This window comes from Calliopsis andreniformis, unplaced genomic scaffold (genome assembly GCF_051401765.1).
Source record: "Calliopsis andreniformis isolate RMS-2024a unplaced genomic scaffold, iyCalAndr_principal scaffold0031, whole genome shotgun sequence".
Taxonomy (NCBI): Eukaryota; Metazoa; Arthropoda; class Insecta; order Hymenoptera; family Andrenidae; genus Calliopsis; species Calliopsis andreniformis.
The window spans coordinates 4,724,903-4,739,733 of NW_027480440.1; positions in this window are offsets into that span (position 1 = coordinate 4,724,903).

Below are 14,831 nucleotides of genomic sequence, written 5' to 3' on the forward strand. Positions count from 1 at the left end.
TCCTCATTCTTCAATCCTCAATACCCTATCCTCAATCTTCAATCCTCAATCCTCAATCCTCAATCCTCAATCCTCAATAGTCAATCCTCAATCCTCATTCTTCAATCCTCAATACCCAATCCTCAATCTTCAATCCTCAATCCTCAATCCTCAATTCTCAATCCTCATTCCTCAGTCCTCAGTCCTCAAACCTCAATCCTCAACCCTCAGCCCTCATCCTCAATCATCAATCCTCAATCCTCAATCGTCAATAGAATATCATCAATTCACAGTTTTCAATACTCAATACTCAATCTGCAATCTTCAAATCTCTATTCACAAACATCAATTCTCATCACTCAACCCTCAACACTCAGTCCTCAATCTTCAATCCTCAATCCTCAATCTTCAATCCTCCATACTCAACCTTCAATCCTCGATCCTCAATGATCAATCCTCAAACCTCAATCCTCAGTCATCAATCCTCAATCTTCAATACTCAATCCTCAATCCTCAATCCTCAATCCTCAATACTCAACCATCAATCCTCAATTATCAATACTCAATCTTCAATCCTCAATCCTGAATCCTCAATCATCAATACTCAACCTTCAATCCTCAATCCTCAATCTTCAATCCTCAACCCTCAATCCTCAATCCGCAATCCTCAATCCTCACTCCTCAATCCTCAATCCTCGATCGTCAATCTTCAATCCTCAATCCTCAATCCTCAATCCTCAATCCACAATCCTCAATCATCAATCCTCAGTCCTCAAACCTCAATCCTGAATCCTCAATCCTGAATCCTCAGTCTTCAGCCCTCAGTCCTCAACAATCAGTTATCAATCCTTAATCCTGAATAGAATATCATCAATTCACAGTTTTCAATACTCAATACTCAATCTGCAATCTTCAAATCTCTATCCACAGTCATCAATTCTCATCACTCAACCCTCTAACACTCAGTCCCCAATCCTCAATCTTCAATCCTCAATCCTCAATCCTCAACACTCAATCCTCAATCCTCAATTTTCAATCCACAATAATCAATCTTCAATCCACAATCCTCAATCCTCAATTCTGAATCCTCAATCGTCAGTCTTCAATCCTCAATACTCAACCTTCAATCCTGAATCCTCAATCCTCAATCCTCAATCCTCATTCTTCAATCCTCAATACCCAATCCTCAATCTTCAATCCTCAATCCTCAATCCTCAATTCTCAACCCTCATTCCTCAGTCCTCAGTCCTCAAACCTCAATCCTCAACCCTCAGCCCTCATCCTCAATCATCAATCCTCAATCCTCAATCCTCAATAGAATATCATCAATTCACAGTTTTCAATACTCAATACTCAATCTGCAACCTTCAAGTCTCTATTCACAAACATCAATTCTCATCACTCAACCCTCAACACTCCGTCCCCAATCCTCAACGCTCAACCCTCAATCCTCAATCCTCAATTTTCAAACCTCAATAGTCAATCTTCAATCCTCAATCCTCAATCCTCTATCCTCAATCCTCAATCGCCAGACTTCAATCCTCAATACTCAATCTTCAATCCTGAATCCTCAATCCTCAATCCTCATTCTTCAATCCTGAATACCCAATCCTCAATCTTCAATCCTCAATCCTCAATCCTCAATCCTCAATCCTCATTCTTCAATCATCAATACCCAATCCTCAATCTTCAATCCTCAGTCCTCAATCCTCAATTCTCAATCCTCAATCTTCAATCCTCCATACTCAACCTTCAATCCTCGATCCTCAATGATCAATCCTCAAACCTCAATCCTCAGTCATCAATCCTCAATCTTCAATACTCAATCCTCAATCCTCAATCCTGAATCCTCAATCTTCAATCCTCATTCCTCAAACCTCAATCCTCAACCCTCAGTCCTCATACTCAATTCTCAATCCTCATTCCTCAATCCTCAATCTTCAATCCTCAATAATCAATCTCCTATCCTAGATCCTCAATCCCCAATACTCTATCATTAATCCTCAATATTCAATCCTCTATCCCCAGTCCTCAATCTTCAATCCCCAAAGCTCAATAATCAATCCTCAATCCTCAGTCCTCAATCCTCAATCCTCAATCCTCAATCCTCAATATTCAATACACAACCCTCAAACACCAATCCTCAATACTCAATCATAAATCCTCAATTCTCAATACTCAATGGAATATCCTGAATTCTCAGTTTTCAATACTCAATCCTCAATCTTCGATCATCAAGTCTCCATCCACAAACATCAATTCTCATCACTCAACCCTCAACACTCAATTCTCAATCCTCAATCCTCAATCTTGAATCCTCAATCCTCAATCCTCAATCCTCAATCCTCAATCCTCAATCACCAAATCTCAATCTTCAACACTCAAGCCTCAATCCTCAATCCTCAATCCTCAATCCTCAATCTTCAATCATCAATCCTCAATCTTCAATACTCAATCCTCAATCCTCAATCCTCAATCCTCAATACTCAACCATCAGTCCTCAATTCTGAATACTCAATAGAATATACTGAATTCTTAGTATTCAATACTCAAAGCTCAATCCTCAACCCTCAGCCTTCATCCTCCATCCTCAATCCTCAATCCTCAAACCTCAATCTTCAATCATCAATACTCAATCTTCGATCCACAATGCTCAACCCTCAATACTCAATCCTCAATCCTCAGTCATGAATACTTAATCTTCAATACTCAGTCCTCAATCCTCAATCCTCAATACTCAATCATCAATCTTCAATCCTCAACCCTCAATCCTGAATCCTCAATCCGCAGTCCTCAATCTTCAATCCTCAATACACAATCTTCAATCCTCAATATTCAACACACAACCCTCAACCTTCAATCCTCAATGCTTAACCATCAATCCTCAATTCTCAATACTCAATAGAATACCCTGAAATCTCAGTTTTCAATACTCAATCCTCATTCTTCAATCTTCAAGTTTCCATCCACAAACATCAATACTCATCACTCAATCCTCAACACTCAGTCCTCAATCTTCAATCCTCAATCCTCAATCCTCAATCCTCAATCCTCAATCCTCAATCCTCAGTCATGAATACTCAATCTTCAATACTCAATCCTCAATCCTCAATCCTCAATCCTCAATACTCAATCCTTAATCCTCAATCTTCGATCCTCAATCCCGAGTCTTCAATCTTCAGTCCTCAATGCTCAATCATCAATCCTGAACCGTCAGACCTCGTCCTCAATCCTCAACACTCAATCCTGAATCCTCAATCTTCAATCATCAATACTCAATCTTCAATCATCAATCTTCAATCCTCAGTCCTCAATCCTCAATCCTCAATATTCAACACACAACCCCCAACCATCAATCCTCAATTCTCAATACTCAATAGAATACCCTGAATTCTCATGATTCAATACTCAATCCACAATATTCAATAATCAAATCTCAATCCTCAAACATCATTTCTCAACCCTCAATCCTCAACACTCAGTCCTCTCTCTTCAATCCTCCATCCTCAATCCTCAATTCTCAAGCGTCAATCCTCAATCCTCAATCCTCAGTCCTCAGTCCTCAATCTTCAATACTAAATCCTCAATCCTAAAATCCTCAATCCTCCATATTCAACACACAACCCTCAACCATCTGTCCTCAATGCTCAACCATCAATCCTCAATTCTCAATACTCAATAGGATATCCTGAATTCTCAGTTTTCAATACTCAATCCTCAATCTTCAATCTTCAAATCTCCATCCACAAACATCAATTCTCATCACTCAGCCCTCAACACTCAGTCCTCAATCTTCAATACTCAATCCTCAATCCTCAATCCTCAATCCTCAATACTCAACCATCAATCCTCAATTATCAATACTCAATCTTCAATCCTCAATCCTGAATCCTCAATCATCAATACTCAACCTTCAATCCTCAATCCTCAATCTTCAATCCTCAACCCTCAATCCTCAATCCGCAATCCTCAATCCTCAGTCCTCAATCCTCAATCTTCAATCCTCAATACTCAATCTTCAATCCTCAATCCTCAGTCCTCAAACCTCAATTCTGAATCCTGAACACTCAATCTTCAATCCTCAATCCTCAGTCCTGAATACTCTACCATCAATCTTCAATCCTCAATCCCCAATGCTCAATCCTCAATCCTCATTCTTCAATCCTCAATACCCAATCCTCATTCGTCAATCCTCAATCCTCAATGTTCAATTCTCAATCCTCAATCCTCAAACCTCAATCTTCAATCCTCAATACTCAATCTTCAATCTTCAATCCCCAATCCTCTGTCATCAATCCTCAAACTTCAATTCTCAATCGTGAATCCTCACTCCTCAATCCTCAATCCTCAATCCTCGTACCTCAAACCTCAATCCTCAACCCTCAGTCCTCATCCTCAATTCTAAATTCTCAATTCTCAATCCTCAATCCTCAATCCTCAATCCTCAATCTTCAATCCTCAATAATCAATCTCCAATCCTGCATCCTCAATCCCCAGTCCTCAATCCTTAATACTCAATCTTGAATCCTCAATCACCAGTCCTCAATCTTCAATTCTAAATTCTCAATTCTCAATCCTCAATCCTCAATCCTCAATCCTCAATCTTCAATCATCAATACTCAATCTTCAATCCTCAATCCTCAATCCTCAATCCTCAATCCTCAATCCTCAATATTCAACGCACAACCCTCAACCATCAATCCTCAATACTCAACCATCAATCCTCAGTTCTCAATACTCAATAGAATATCCTGAATCCTCATGTTTCAATACTCAATCAGCAATATTCAATAATCAAATCTCAATCCTCAAACATCAATTCTCAACACTCAATCCTCAATCCTCAATCCTGAATCTTCAATCGTCAATACCCAATCCTCAGTCTTCAACATTCAATCCTCAATCCTCAATTCTCAATCCTCAATCCTCAGTCCTCAAATCTCAATCCTGAATCCTCAATCATGAATCCTCAATCTTCAGCCCTTAGTCCTACACAATCAGTTGTCAATCCTCAATCCTCAATAGAATGTCCTCAATTCACAGTTTTCAATACTCAATACTCAATCCGCAATCTTCAGATCTCCATCCACAAACATCAATTATCATCACTCAACCCTCAATACTCAGTCCCCAATCCTCAATCTTCAATCCTCAATCCTCAATCCTCAATCCTCAATCTTAATCTTCAATCCTCAATACTCAATCTTCAATCCTCAACCCTCAATGCTCAATCCTCAACACTCAATCTTCAATCCTCAATCCTCAATCCTCAATTCTCAATCCTCAATCCTCAATCCTCAATCCTCAATCCTCAATTCTCAATCCTCAATCCTCAATCCTCAATCCTCAATCCTCAATCCTCAATCCTCAATCATCCACCTCAATCTTCAATACTCAATCCTCAATCCTCAATCCTCAATCCTCAATACTCAACCATCAATCCTCAATTCTCAATCCTCAATCCTCAATATTCAACACACAACCCTCAACCATCAATTGTCAATACCCAACCATCAATCCTGAATTATCAACACTCAATAGAATATCCTGAATTCTCATGGTTCAATACTCAATCCACATTATTCAATAATCAAACCTCAATCCTCAAACATCAATCCTCAACACTCAATCCTCAACACTCAGTCCTCTCTCTTCAATCCTCCATCCTCAATCCTCAATCCTGAGGCGTCAATCCTCAATCCTCAATACTCAACACTCAATCCTCAGTCCTCAAAACTCAATCCCGAATCCTCAATCCTGAATCCTCATTCTTCAGCCCTCAGTCCTCAACAATCAATTGTCAATCCTCAATCCTCAATAGAATATCCTGAATTCACAGTTTTCAATACTCAATCCCCATTCTTCAATCTTCATATCTCAATACACAAACGTCAATTCTCATCACTCAACCCTCAACACTCAGTCCTCAATCTTCAATCCTCAATCCTCAATCCTCAATCTTCAATCCTCAATACTCAACATTCAATCCTCAATCCTCAATCCTCAATCCTAAATGATCAATCCTCAATCCTCTATCTCCAATCATCAATACTCAATCTTCAATTCTCAATCCTCAACCCTCAACCCTCAGACCTCAAACATCAATACTCAACCCTCAGTCCTCGTCCTCAATCCACAACCCTCATTCCTCAACCCTCAATCTTCAATTCTCAATCCTCAATCCACAATCCTCAATTATCAATCCTCAGTCCTCAAACCTCAATCCTGAATCCTCAATCCTGAATCCTCAGTCTTCAGCCCTCAGTCCTCAGCAATCAGTTATCAATCCTCAATCCTGAATAGAATATCATCAATTCACAGTTTTCAATACTCAATACTCAATCTGCAATCTTCAAATCTCTATCCACAGTCATCAATTCTCATCACTCAACCCTCTAACACTCCGTCCCCAATCCTCAATCTTCATTCCTCAATCCTCAATACTCAACCCTCAGCCCTCATCCTCAATCCTGAACCCTCAATCCTCAGTCCTCCGTCCTCAAACCTCAAACCTCAGCCCTCAGACCTCATCCTCAATCCTCAATCCTCAATCCTCAATCCTCAATCTTCAATCCTCAATACTCAATCTTCAATCCTCAATCCTCAGTCCTCAAACCTCAAATCTGAATCCTGAACACGCAATCTTTAATCCTCAATCCTCAGTCCTGAATACTCTACCATCAATCTTCAATCCTCAATCCCCAATGCTCAATCCTCAATCCTCATTCTTCAATCCTCAATACCCAATCCTCAATCGTCAATCCTCAATCCTCAATGTTCAATTCTCAATCCTCAATCCTCAAACCTCAATCTTCAATCCTCAATACTCAATCTTCAATCTTCAATCCCCAATCCTCTGTCATCAATCCTCAAACTTCAATTCTCAATCGTGAATCCTCACTCCTCAATCCTCAATCCTCAATCCTCGTTCCTCAAACCTCAATCCTCAACCCTCAGTCCTCATCCTCAATTCTAAATTCTCAATTCTCAATCCTCAATCCTCAATCCTCAACCCTCAATCTTCAATCCTCAATAATCAATCTCCAATCCTGCATCCTCAATCCCCAGTCCTCAATCCTTAATCCTCAATCTTGAATCCTCAATCCCCAGTCCTCAATCTTCAATCCTCAGTGATCAATCCGCAATCCTCAATCCTCAGTCCTCAATCCTCAATCCTCAATCCTCAAACCTCAAACCTCAACCGTCAGTCCTCGTCCTCAAACCTCAACCCTCAATCCTCCATCCTCAATCTTCAATCATCAATACTCAATCTTCAATCCTCAATCCTCAATCCTCAATCCTCAATCCTCAATCCTCAATATTCAACGCACAACCCTCAACCATCAATCCTCAATACTCAACCATCAATCCTCAGTTCTCAATACTCAATAGAATATCCTGAATCCTCATGTTTCAATACTCAATCAGCAATATTCAATAATCAAATCTCAATCCTCAAACATCAATTCTCAACACTCAATCCTCAATCCTCAATCCTGAATCTTCAATCGTCAATACCCAATCCTCAGTCTTCAACATTCAATCCTCAATCCTCAATTCTCAATCCTCAATCCTCAGTCCTCAAGTCTCAATCCTGAATCCTCAATCATGAATCCTCAATCTTCAGCCCTTAGTCCTACACAATCAGTTGTCAATCCTCAATCCTCAATAGAATGTCCTCAATTCACAGTTTTCAATACTCAATACTGAATCTGCAATCTTCAGATCTCCATCCACAAACATCAATTATCATCACTCAACCCTCAATACTCAGTCCCCAATCCTCAATCTTCAATCCTCAATCCTCAATCCTCAATCCTCAATCTTGATCTTCAATCCTCAATACTCAATCTTCAATCCTCAATCCTCAATGCTCAATCCTCAACACTCAATCTTCAATCCTCAATCCTCAATCCTCAATCCTCAATCCTCAATCGTCAATCCTCAACTTTCAATCCTCAACCATCAATCCTCAGTCCTCAAACCTCAATCACGAATCCTCAATCCTGAATCCTCAATCTTCAGCCCTCAGTCCTCAACAATCAATTGTCAATCCTCAATCCTCAATAGAATATCCTCAATTCACTGTTTTCAATACTCAATCCCCATTCTTCAATCTTCAAGTCTCAATCCACAAACATCAATTCTCATCACTCAGCCCTCAACGCTCAGTCCTCAATCGTCAATCCTCAATCATCAATCCTCAATCCTCAATCCTCAATCCTCAATCATCAGTCCACAATCTTCAATACTCAATCCTCAATCATCAATCCTCAATCATCAAACCTCAATCTTCAATACTCAATCCTCAATCCTCGATCCTCAATCTTCAATCCTCCATACTCAATCGTCAATCCTCAATCCTCAATCATCAATCCTCAATCCTCAATCCTCAGTCATCAATCCTCAATCTTCAATACTCAATCCTCAATCCTCAATCCACAATCCTCAATCCCTAATACTCAATCCTCATTCATCAACCCTCAATCCTCAGCCCTCAAACCTCAATTCCGAATCCTCAATCCTGAATGCTCAATCTTCATCCCTCAGTACGCAACAATCAATTGTCAATCCTCAATCCTCATTCCTCAAACCTCAATCCTCAGTCCTCAATCGTCAATCATCAATCCACAATCTTCAATAGTCAATCCTCAATCCTCAATCCTCAATCCTCAATCCTCAATCCTCAGTCATCAATCCTCAATCTTCAATACTCAATCCTCAATCCTCAATCCTCAATCCTCAATACTTAACCATCAATCCTCAATTCTCAATACTCAATAGAATATCCTGAATTCTTAGGATTCAATACTCAAACCTCAATCCTCAGCCCTCAGCACTCATCCTCCATCCTCAATCCTCAATCCTCAATCCTCCATCTTCAATCCTCAATACGCAATCTTCGATCCTCAATCCTCAACCCTCAATCCTCAATCCTCAATCCTCAGTCATGAATACTCAATCTTCAGCACTCAATCCTCAATCCTCATTCCTCAATCCTCAATCCTCAAAACTCGTTCCTCAAACCTCAATCCTCAACCCTCAGTCCTCATCCTCAATTCTCAATTCTCAATCCTCAATCCTCAATTCTCAATCTTCAATCCTCAATAATCAATCTCCAATCCTAGATCCTCAATCCCCAATCCTCAATCGTTAATCCTCTATCGTCAATCCTCAATCCCCAGTCCTCAATCCTCAATACTCAATCTTCAATCCTCAATCCTCAATTCTCAATCCTCAATACTCAATCCTCAATTGTCAATCCTCAGTCCCCTATCCTGAATCTTCAGTCCTCCATTCTCAATCCTCAATCCTCAATCCTCAATCTTCAATCCTCAATACTCAATCTTCAATTCTCAATCCTCAATCCTCAATCCTCAATCCTCAATCCTCAATCCTCAATCTTCAATCCTCAACCGTCAGTCCTCGTCCTCAATCCTCAACACTCAATCCTCAATCCTGAATCTTCAATCATCAATACTCAATCTTCAATACTCAATCCTCAACCCTCAATCCTCAATCCTCAATCTTCAATCTTCATGTCTCCTTCCACAAACATCAATACTCATCACTCAACCATCAACACTCAGTCCTCAACCTTCAGTCCTCAATCCTCAATACTCAATCCTCAGTCCTCAGTCCTCAATCTTCAATACTCAATCCTCAATCCTAAAATCCTCAATCCTCAATCCTCAATCCCCAATCCTCAATACAATATCCTGAATTCACAGTATTCAATACTCAATCCCCATTCTAAAATCTTCAAATCTCAATCCACAAACATCAATTCTCATTACTCAACCCTCAACACTCAGTCCCCAATCTTCATCCTCAATCCTCAATCCTCAATCTTCAACCCTCAATTCTCAATCTTCAATCCTCAATCCTCAATCTTCAATCCTCAATCCTCAATCCTCAATCCACAATCCTCAATCCTCAAACCTCAATAAACAATCTTCAATCCTCAATCCTCAATCCTCAATCCTCAATCCTCAATCCTCAACCTTCAATCATCGATACTCAATCTTCAATCCTCAATCCTCAATCCTCAATCCTCAATCCTCAATCCTCAATCTTCAGTCCTCAATACTCAATCTTCAATCCTCAATCCTCAATCCTCAATCCTCCATCCTGAATCCTCAATACTCAATCCTCAATCCTCAATCCTCAATCTTCAATCCTCAATACTCAATCTTCAATCCTCAATCCTCAATCCTCAATCCTCCATCCTGAATCCTGAATCCTCAATACTCAATCCTCAATCTTCAATCCTCAATACTCAATCTTCAATCCTCAATCCTCGATCCTCAATCCTCAATCCTCATTCCTCAATCCTCAATGCCCAATCCTCAATCTTCAATCCTCAATCCTCAATCCTCAATTCTCAATCCTCAATCCTCAATCCTCAATCCTCAATCCTCAATCCTCAATCATCCACCTCAATCTTCAATACTCAATCCTCAATCCTCAATCCTCAATCCTCAATCCTCAATACTCAACCATCAATCCTCAATTCTCAATCCTCAATCCTCAATATTCAACACACAACCCTCAACCATCAATTCTCAATACCCAACCATCAATCCTCAATTATCAACACTCAATAGAATATCCTGAATTCACAGTTTTCAATACTCAATCCCCATTCTTCAATCTTCAAATCTCAATACACAAACATCAATTCTCATCACTAAACACTCAACTCTCAGTCCTCAATCTTCAATCCTCAATCCTCAATCCTCAATCTTCAATCCTCAATACTAAAGCTTCAATCCTCAATCCTCAATCCTCAATCCTAAATGATCAATCCTCAATCCTCTATCTCCAATCCTCAATACGCAATCTTCAATCCTCAATCCTCAATCTTCAATCCTCAATCTTCAATCCTCAATACCCAATCCTCACTCTTCAATCCTCAAACCTCAATCCTCAATTCTCAACACTCAATCCTCAGTCCTCAGTCCTCAGTCCTCAAACCACAATCCTCAACCCTCATCCCTCATTCTCAATCCTCAATCCTCAACCCTCAATCATCAATATTCAATCCTCAATACTCAATCTTCAATCCTGATTTTTCAATCCTCAATACCCAATCCTCAATCTTCAACACTCAATCCTCAATCCTGAATTCTCAATCCTCAATCCTCAATCCTCAGAACTCAAACATAAATGCTCAACCCTCAGTCCTCGTCCTCAATCCACAACACTCAATCCTCAATCCTCAAACTTCAACCATCAATATTCAGTGTTCAATCCTCAATCCTCAATCCTCAATCCTCAATCCTCATTCGTCAATCCTCAATGTTCAATCATCAATCCTCAATCCTCAGTCCTCAATCCTCAACACTCAATCCTCAATCATCAATCTTCAATCGTCAATACTCAATCTTCAATCCTCAATCTTCAATCCTCAATCCTCGATCCTCAATCGTCAATATTCAACACACAACCCTCAACCATCGATCCTCAATACTCAACCATCAATCCTCAATTCTCAATACACAATAGAATATCCTGAATTCTGATGGTTCAATACACAATCCACATTATTCAATAACCAAATATCAATCCTCAAACATCAATCTTCAACACTCAATCCTCAACACTCAGTCCTCTCTCTTCAATCCTCCATCCTCAATCCTCAATTCTCAAGCGTCAACCCTCAATCCTCAATCCTCAACCCTCTATCCTCAGTCCTCAAACCTCAATCCCGAATCCTCAATCCTGAATCCTCAATCTTCAGCCCTCAGTCCTCAATAATCATTTGTCAAACCTCAATCCTCAATAGAATATCCTCAATTCACTGCTTTCAATACTCAATGCTCAATCTGCATTCTTCAAATCTCTATCCACAAACATCAATTCTCATCACTCAACCCTCAACACTCAGTCCTCAATGTTCTATCCTCAATTCTCAATCTTCAATCCTCAGTCCTCAATCCTCAATCCTCAATCCTGAATCCTCAATCTTCAATCATCAATATTCAATCTTCAATACTCAATCCACAATACTCAATCCTCAATCCTCAATCCTCAATCTTCAATCCTCAATCCTCGATCCTCAATCCTCAATCCTCAATCCTAAATGATCAATCCTCAATCCTCTATCTCCAATCCTCAATACTCAATCTTCAATCCTCAATCCTCAATCCTCAATCCTCAATCTTCAATCCTCAATACCCAATCCTCACTCTTCAATCCTCAAACCTCAATCCTCAATTCTCAACACTCAATCCTCAGTCCTCAGTCCTCAGTCCTCAGTCCTCAAACCTCAATCCTCACCCCTCAGACCTCATTCTCAATCCTCAATCCTCAACCCTCAATCATCAATATTCAATCCTCAATACTCAATCTTCAATCCTGATTCTTCAATCCTCAATACCCAATCCTCAATCTTCAACACTCAATCCTCAATCCTGAATTCTCAATCCTCCATCCCCAATCCTCAGACCTCAAACATAAGTGCTCAACCCTCAGTCCTCGTCCTCAATCCACAACACTCAATCCTCAATCCTCAAACTTCAATCATCAATATTCAGTCTTCAATCCTCAATCCTCAATCCTCAATCCTCAATCCTCATTAGTCAATCCTCAATGTTCAATCATCAATCCTCAATCCTCAGTCCTCAATCCTCAACCCTCAATCCTCAATCCTCAATCCTCAATGCCCAATCCTCAATCTTCAATCCTCAATCCTCAATCCTCAATTCTCAATCCTCAATCCTCAATCGTCAGTCCTCAATCCTCAATCCTCAATCCTCAATTATCCACCTCAATCTTCAATACTCAATCCTCAATCCTCAATCCTCAATCCTCAATCCTCAATACTCAACCATCAATCCTCAATCCTCAATCCTCAATCCTCAATATTCAACACACAACCCTCAACCATCAATACTCAATTATCAACACTCAATAGAATATCCTGAATTCTCATGGTTCAATACTCAATCCACATTATTCAATAATCAAATCTCAATCCACAAACCTCAATCCTCAACACTCAATCCTCAACACTCAGTCCTCTCTCTTCAATCCTCCATCCTCAATCCTCAATCCTGAAGCGTCAATCCTCAATCCTCAATACTCAATCCTAAATGATCAATCCTCAATCCTCTATCTCCAATCCTCAATACTCAATCTTCAATCCTCAAACCTCAATCCTCAATCCTCAATCTTCAATCCTCAATCCTCTTTCTCCAATCCTCAACACCCAATCCTCAATCTTCAATCCCAAATCCTCAATCCTCAATTCTCAATCCTCAATCCTCAATCCTCAGACCTCAAACATCTATACTCAACCCTCAGTCCTCGTTCTCAATCCACAACCCTCAATCCTCAATCCTCAATCCTCAATCCTCAATCATCGATCTTCAATCCTCAATACTCAATCATCAATCCTCAATCCTCAGTCCTCAACCCTCAGTCCTCATCCTCAATCCTCAATCCTCAATCCTCAACCCTCAATTCTCAATCTTCAATCCTCAATCCTCAACCTTCAATCCTCAATCCTCAATCCTCAATCCTCAATCCTCAATCCTCAAACCTCAATAAACAATCTTCAATCCTCAATCCTCAATCCTCAATCCTCAATCCTCAATCCTCAACCTTCAATCCTCAGTACTCAATCTTCAATCCTCAATTCTCAACCTTAAGGCCTCAATCCTCATTCTCCAATCCTCAACAACCAATCCTCAATCTTCAATCCCAAATCCTCAATCCTCAATTGTCAATCCTCAATCCTCAATCCTCAGGCCTCAAACATGAATACTCAGCCCTCAGTCCTCGTCCTCAATTCACAACCCTCAGCCGTCATACTCAATCCTCAATCCTCAATCCTCAACCCTCAACATTCAATCCTCAATGCTCAATCCTCAATCCTCGATCCTCAATCCTCAATCATCAAACCTCAATCTTCAATACTAAATCCTCAATCCTCAATCCTCAATCCTCTATCCTCAATCATCAATCCTCAATCCTCAATCCTCAATCCTCAATCATCAATCCACAATCTTCAATACTCAATCCTCAATCCTCAATCCTCAATCCTCATTCCTCAATCATCAAACCTCAATCTTCAATACTCAATCATCAATCCTCAATCCTCAATCTTCAATCCTCCATACTGAATCGTCAATCCTCAATCCTCAATAATCAATCAATCCTCAATCCTCAATCCTCAGTCATCAATCTTCAATCTTCAATACTCAATCCTCAATCCTCAATCCACAATCCTCAATCCCCAATCCTCAACCCTCATTCCTCAAACCTCAATCCTCAGCCCTCAGTCCTCATCCTCAATTCTCAATTCTCAATACTCAAACCTCAATCCTCAATCTTCAATCCTCAATAATCAATCTCCTATCCTAGATCCTCAATCCCCAATACTCTATCCTTAATCCTCAATATTCAATCCTCTATCCCCAGGCCACAATCTTCAATCCCCAAAGCTCAATAATCAATCCTCAATCCTCAGTCCTCAATCGTCAATCATCAATCCACAATCCTCAATCCTCAATTTTCAATCCTGAATACTCAATCTTCAATCCTCAATACTCAATCATCAATCCTCAATCCTCAGTCCTCAACCCTCAGTCCTCATCCTCAATCCTCAATCCTCAATACTCAACCCTCAATTCTCAATCTTCAATCCTCAATCCTCAATCTTCAATCCTCAATCCTCAATCCTCAATCCTCAATCCTCAACCCTCAAACCTCAATAAACAATCTTCAATCCTCAATCCTCAATCCTCAATCCTCAATCCTCAACCCTCAACCTTCAATCATCGATACTCAATCTTCAATCCTCAATCCTCAATCCTCAATCCTCAATCCTCAATCCTCAATCTTCA